The sequence below is a fragment of the Dipodomys ordii genome, unplaced genomic scaffold (genome assembly GCF_000151885.1).
Source record: "Dipodomys ordii isolate 6190 unplaced genomic scaffold, Dord_2.0 Scaffold68, whole genome shotgun sequence".
In the NCBI taxonomy this organism is placed as follows: domain Eukaryota; kingdom Metazoa; phylum Chordata; class Mammalia; order Rodentia; family Heteromyidae; genus Dipodomys; species Dipodomys ordii.
In genome coordinates, this window is record NW_012267284.1 from 3,241,078 (window position 1) to 3,247,768 (window position 6,691).

The following is a 6,691-nucleotide window of genomic DNA, read 5'->3' on the forward strand; positions in this document are numbered from 1 at the left end:
GCTCTACCACTGAGCCACCTTCCCAGCCCCTTCTCTTATTTTTTTCTGTGTCTTTTCTTTTCTTTATTCTCCTCCAAGCTCAACAATCTATCATCTCAGTTGGATCTGCTCCTGGCTCCACTATTTGTAATAAGAAGAACAGTGTTTTAGACTTGTCACCTTTCTCCAAAGTAACTGGATTTTGTCTCTACCTGTCATGTGCACAGAGCATGGCTGAGAATCTGGCTTGATGCAGGTTTGAGTTCAGTCTGGGGAAGTCTGGAGTCTCTCACAGGGCCCCAGAAACAGGGGGCACCTGTTACCCACCCAGCATAGCAAAGGGGCTTGAGGCACCTTTGGAGGCACAATGGCATCTCCTTGGACTTAAGGTTGTGGTGAGGGTGTGGATGTAGATCTATCAAGACTCCAATGGAACGGTTTGTATTTAAAATGGGTGCATACTGTTGGGTTGATTATATATCTCAATAAAGTTGACTAGAAAGGAAAGTTTATCAGTGTGGAAGATTGACCAGTCAAGCTTTTAGAAGGAAACGGACATTTTGGGCAAGGCAAATCTTTCTTAAATGGACTAAAAAACAAAAAGAGTCAGCCATAAGAACACACACACACACACCACAAGTTGTGTCCCATGAAAACAAAACTTCTGCTCATCAGAAAAATATCGAGGATATAAGATGCAAGTCAGAAAAGGAAGAAAAATATCTGCAATCCATATTTCCCACAAAGTACAAATAGCTACCATATGTAAAGAGCTACAGCTATTCAAAAAGTAAAAGCGGGAGAGAAAAAAATGGGCAAAGTGCTGGAAGAGACATTTCACAGAAGATCTTCAAAATGGCCATCAAACCCAAGAAAACATGTTCAATCCAGTTACTGATCAGTGAAATGCAAATGTAACTCACAAAAGAGGTCACCTACGCAGAAACAGACAGTGCTATGGCTGAGTCAGGAGGTAGAATAAACAGGGCTGTCAGCCTTTCCTGGATGGAGAACATAGACCAGAGCAAAACCCTTGGGTAGCTCTTCAGGAGTATTTGTTTGGGAAAAATATGAACACATTCCAGGACCTGGCTAATTTATGCTTAGGTAAACAAACATATTTCTGAAACGTAAGTATAATGTACATAGTGAGCCCAGCACTGTAATCCCAGCAACTCAGGGGGCTGAGGTCTTGAGGATCTTGGTTTGAGGCTACCCAATACAGAAAAGCCCAAGAGACTATCTCCAATTAAGGAGCAAAATGTCAACTGGAGGCCTGGCTGAGGTGGTGGAGTGCCAGCCATACTCAAGTTTGAAGCCCTGAGTTCAAAGCCTGGTACTGGCACATGATCCATAACAGTAAAAAAGAAAAAGAAACAATTTAAATATCCACCACTAGACATATAAATGAAACATAGAATACTTGTACAATGAACTACCAGCAACAACAAATATGACCTGCTGCTACAAGTAACCCAGAGGTCTAAGCTATGTGAGAAAACATAGGACACTCAATGAAGCTTGTATTTCCAATAAACAAGTTTTTTGGTGCCCTCGTCCTGTTGAATGCAGGCTGGCCTCTTGCCCAGAGGGGTCCATCTTCTCTGTGCACAACATATGTTAAGAGCTACAACAATTCAACAGTTGGGACCTCTGCCTTGGCTAGTGACTCAGCTCAGTTGCGCAGACACCCAGCCTTGCTCCTGAGACAGCACCTATCCATCCTGCCACAGCATCCGGGGCTCTTGGTGGTCCCCTCTCCCACTCCCCATTCCCCCACAGTCCAGCACCGGACATGAGCCCCACACCCATTCACCCTCTTATCTGCATGGCAAAAACCTCTTATATTCCTGCTCTCTCTTTCTCTCTCTTTATTTAATTAAAGCTTTCTTCATTTAGTTGTACAAAGGTGTTGCAATTCAATGTGTCAGGTTTTGAGGTGCACCGCATCTTGCTAGGGTCCCTGCTTTCACTGTTCTCCCCATTTCTTCCATCCCCCCAAGTTGGCTGGCTCCATCTCCCCTGTGCACATTGAATATTAGGACAGCCTTTGCCCACCGCCCTTCCACTCCCTCTCCTGGGTCCCATCAACCCATGCAGGCGTATTTCAATTTCCAGTTGCTCATTTCGCTAAAATGTTCATTTGCTGGGCGTGAGTAGCTCACACCAGTCATCCTAGCTACACAGGAGGCAGATACCTGGGGAACCATGGTTTGAAGCCAGCCCAGGCAGGAAAGTCCATGACATTCTTATCTCCAATTAGCAACCAAAAAAAAAAAAAAGAGCCAGAAGTGGTGCTGTGGCTCAAGTGGTAGATCTTACCCTTGAGCACAAAAGCTCAGGAACAGCGCCCAGGTCCTGAGTTCAAGCCCCAGATACCTCTGGGTGCCCATCCTTTCGTCAATCTGTATGTCACATGCACATGCTCCTGCGTGTGTCTTCATGGAGTTTTCTCTGTCTGCTCTCACTTCTACAGGACAGGATGCCTAACTTACTTCACTCAGCATAATTTTTTCCAGGTCCATCCATTTCCCTGTAAATGACGTAATATTATCCTTCCTAATGGAGGAATAAAATTCCTTTGTGTGTATATACACCATATTTCCTTCCTTCCTTCCTCCTCCTCCTCTTCTTCTTCCTTTCTCCTTCCTTTCTTGCTTGCTTGCTTCCTTCCTTCCTTTCTCTTTTTTTCTCTTTCTTTCGTCAGTTGTGGGGCTTGAACTCAGGGCCTGGGCACCATCCCTGAGCTTTTCTGCTCAAGGCTAGTGCTCTGCCACTTTGAGCTACAACACCACTTCCGGTTTTCTGGTGATTAATTGGGGATAAGAGTCTGTAGGGATCTGGCTGTTTCTGTGGCTTGTCTGGGGAAAATAGTGCAGCCGTGAACAGGGCTGTGCAGCCACCTCTGTCCTTGCTGGCTCTCTGCCCAGAACTCACTGCAGGGCCATCCTCTGTGCGGGCCTTCGCTAACTACTTCTGTGTACTGGTCTGTCCATCTTCACCTGAGCACCACTTATAGCAGCCGTGCTGGCTTGTGGCAGACAGCAGAGGGGTCCAGTGTGTGTGCTAGATGCTGGACAGGTGTTAAATGGATGCAGCCATGGGTTCTTAGTCCAGCTTATGCTGCTATAATACAGCATCACAGGCCAAGATGAAAGAATGGAAGTTCAAAGCTAGTCCAGGCAGAGGACACCAAAGTAGTCAGCAAAATGCTGGACTAGAGGTGTGGCTCAAGTAGAAAAGCACCAGTCAAACAAACAAGCTGAGCAAATGCAAGGCCCTGAGCTCCTGAGCTGAAGCCTTGATACTGGCAAGAAAAAGAGGAGGAAGAAGGGGGGGGGAGAGAGAGGGAAAATCAAGCAGACCTGTCCTGCTGGGTCTCTGGGGGAAAGTCACACAGAGGCACCAAAGGTCAAAGCCCAGACAAGCTGGAAGGAGCACTGACTGGAGAGTCCATTAATAAACCTCACCACCCCTCCTCAGAAGGCTTTGTTATTTTCTGCTCCATTTTTCAACCAAGCATCTCCTGAGCTCCTCAGAGCAATTTTGTGCAAGAGGCAGGGTTTATTTGTCTCTATCTAGTTCCCGAAGAAATGCAATCTTGGGGAGGGCGGGGGAGTGCACAGCTGAAAGTCACAAGGTCATTGTGGATTTCTGAAGCTGGACGGGGTCTCAGTCATGCAGGGATGACTAATGGGGGTGGGTGGGAACCAGGCTTCAATTGTGAGTTTTACACCATGGCAGACATTGGCAATTGATGACAGAACTGTACCCTCTACTCCACCCCAAGCTTGTATTCTTCAGTGTCCCAGCCATTACTAGTTGATTGGGATTGGCTTACATATGAATTCCATCTGCCATCTCAAACCCTCTCTAATCTTCTTCCTTGGCACAGGGGGAAACTGAGTCCCTAAAAGGAGAAAGGACTAGGCCAAGGCTGTCCAATGAGAAAGCCCAATTCCCTTTCTAGCCCTGTGGTCTCTTCCCCACCAGCTGCAAATGGAATACTTTTTCTCCACTAAGAGACGCATTAACGAGGCAAGCAAATGTCATCCATCATCACCTCCACAGAGAAATTGGTTTTTCCGTGCCGAACAAGTGGACAAATGATGAGGTCTCAAAGTCTGCTCCAGAGAGCTTTGGCCGGACCAACTGGCAGGATGGTGAGGAAGAAAGCTTCAGATGAAAGCACAAGTTGAGTTTCTGGATTATTCCATGTCCAGGTAAGACAGCTGGCTGTCTAAGCCTCAGGTTCAAGGGGAGGGGTGGGCAGGGGATGTCCAGTCCAGGTGTTGGCTGCTGGGTTGGGAGATTGTCCCTGAGTGTTCTCCTGTCCTTCCATCTTAAACCCACTTTAGCTAGACTTTTGCCCTGGGGAAATCAATGCTGGAATGAACAGCTGCATGCACAAATCCTGGGGTGTCCGTGGCATTCTGTCTGTGAGACAGGCTCTCCCTTCACTTATGTATTTGTTTTGCTAGGCCCAAGGTTTGAACTCAGGATCTCATGCTGCTAGGCAGGTGCTCTACCACTTGAGCCACACCTCTAGGCATTTTTGTTTTGGTTATTTGGGGGATAGGGCCTTGCACTCCCCCCCACACTTCCACCAGTCTGAGACTGACATCTTCCCATTTGTGCTTCCCATGCAACAGGAATGAAAGGGACACGCCGCCATGCCTGGCTACTGGTTGACATAGGGTCTAGAGAACATTTTGTCCTGGTTGGCCTCAACCTGTGATCTTCCCAGTCTCTGCCTCCCAGCCCTGCTTGGCTTCTGTAGGTACTTACTTGGAGGCAGAAGGCACCTGCTGGAGGACTGATCCAGGTATCTGGCTGGTAGACAATGCTTAGCATGGAATATGCCTGTGGTCCATTCCCCTCACATTAAGTCTCATCTAGTTGTTGTTGTTTTGGAGCCCCCCCCCCTCCACTTCCTGTTGATTTAACTATAATGTCAGAAGCTGGATGGTCTGCTCTGGTTCTCTTTGCTTACTTCTACCCATTAGCCATTTTTCCTCTGGGGTGATTTCTCCAGTTCAAGGGTGGGTAAAGCACCACCAAGGCCTGATCTGGTGGCCACCTTCCCTCCTTCATCTCTGGCTCCTGGAGCTGAATCACTTCAACAGAGACCAGATGGCTCACCAAATCTAAAACATTCACTATTAGGACCTTTCAGACAAATCAGTGGTGTCTCACTGATTTACAAGGGTTTTTTTGTTGTTGTTTTTTGTTTGTTTGTTTTTGGTAAATGAAGGAAATAGCTCCTTGTCATCTAGTCTCTGGTTTGCATACATCTCAGCCTTGGGTACAGCCAATTACTATTCAGCTCGGAAAAAAGAGTGAAGAGCCCATCCAGACTACAGCCTGGATGGGGCAAGGGTGACCTGAAGCTGGGTGAGGTAACACAGACACCAGAGGTCAAAAGTCAAAAGTCCAGCGACACAGCTAGACGAGGCCTCAGGTGCACAGACGGCTCATGGGTGGGGGGGAGCCGGGTGGGGGAGGGAAAGGTGGAATGCAATGGGGGAGGGGAGGGAAGGCACAGGGTTCCAGTTTGGGAAGAGGAAAGTTCTAGAGGCATATGGTGGCTGCCTGGGCAGTGCCAGGGCATCCATTTCTCCTGCAGGAGCTTGTATGCGGTGCTAGCCTGCCCCTGTGACTCCCGCACGGAGCCACACCCACACCGGTGCAAAGGGTTGCGGAGGGTTGGACACCCAGCACAGCCGGAGGGCTCGGGGCTCCATTCCTGCTCTCCACCGCATTCCCGGGTCCGGGATTTCCGGCACGCATCGAGGCGCGCACAGGCTGAGGCCGGCCGCGGGTTCAAGACCGAGGCTGGGCGGTTCGGCGGATGCTGAGCGCCCCGGAAGTCAGCCGGGCCGGAACCCCGGCGGGGAGCCCGGGCGGCTCGGGCCCGCGGGTCGCCCCCTGGCGCCCCTCGGCCCCCGCGGGGCGTCCTGTGCCTCCAGCACCCCACCTCGGGGGGCCTCCAGGCCCGACAGCAGCCGCATCGTCGGGAGTCATCCTGGCTGCAGACTTCCGGCCCCGCAGGTGTCCCCAAGGTTGCACTCCTCCCTGGGAGGGGGCGCCCGGGACGCCCCGCACCCGCGGCCCAGCCCCTGGCCCCCCACTCGCCGCCCCCTTCCTCTTTGCCTGCGGTGAGGGGCAACGTGAGACTCCCATGAGGGGGGCGGGCGAGGGGAGGAGGGAAGATGGGGGGGCTGGTGGGAGGGGAGCCCCGCGCAGCCCCAGCCCCCCCCGCCCCGCTCCTGGGGGGCCCCCTCCCCGGCCTAGCCCCTCCCTGTACCCCATCCTCCCTCTCCCCTGCACCTCCCTCCCGCCACCCCAGCCCCGCAGAGCTTACTTGGGGTGTTCATCCTCCGGCGCTCCGTGGGTTCGGGCGCAGCCTCCTCCACGCAGGCCTGGGGGGCCGCACCGTGGGCTGCCGCCCGCCCCGGGGCTGCGAGGCCGCAGGGGGCTGCACAAGGCCTGGCCTGGAGGCCCCGAGAGAAAGTGTGTCATGAGGAGCCGGGAGGGGCGGGGGAGGGAAATGCAAAACCCGACAGGAAGTGAGACTTCAAAAAAAGCAAAAGGTTAGAGGGGGGGGCAGGGCAAGGCTCTGGTCCCCGGCTTGGGGGGGCTGAAGGACCAGCGGGCCCTGGATGTGGGGGCCCCGGGTGGGCCTGCCACCTGCCCCCAGGTCGGGTGGGAT

At 51.8% G+C, this 6,691-nt stretch overlaps 1 protein-coding gene across 7 annotated transcripts in view; it reads right to left on the bottom strand.

Annotated features, from left to right (window-relative positions):
* The window catches only part of Card11 (caspase recruitment domain family, member 11), a 77,335-nt gene extending 70,854 nt beyond the window's left edge, over window positions 1–6,481 (bottom strand). For all 7 annotated transcript variants that reach the window (XM_013023504.1, XM_013023508.1, XM_013023507.1 and 4 more), the window contains exon 1: window positions 6,344–6,481. The gene's annotated coding sequence lies outside the window, so the exon portion shown is untranslated. The remainder of the gene's footprint in view (window positions 1–6,343) is intronic.
* Between the last annotated feature and the right edge of the window lie 210 nt (window positions 6,482–6,691).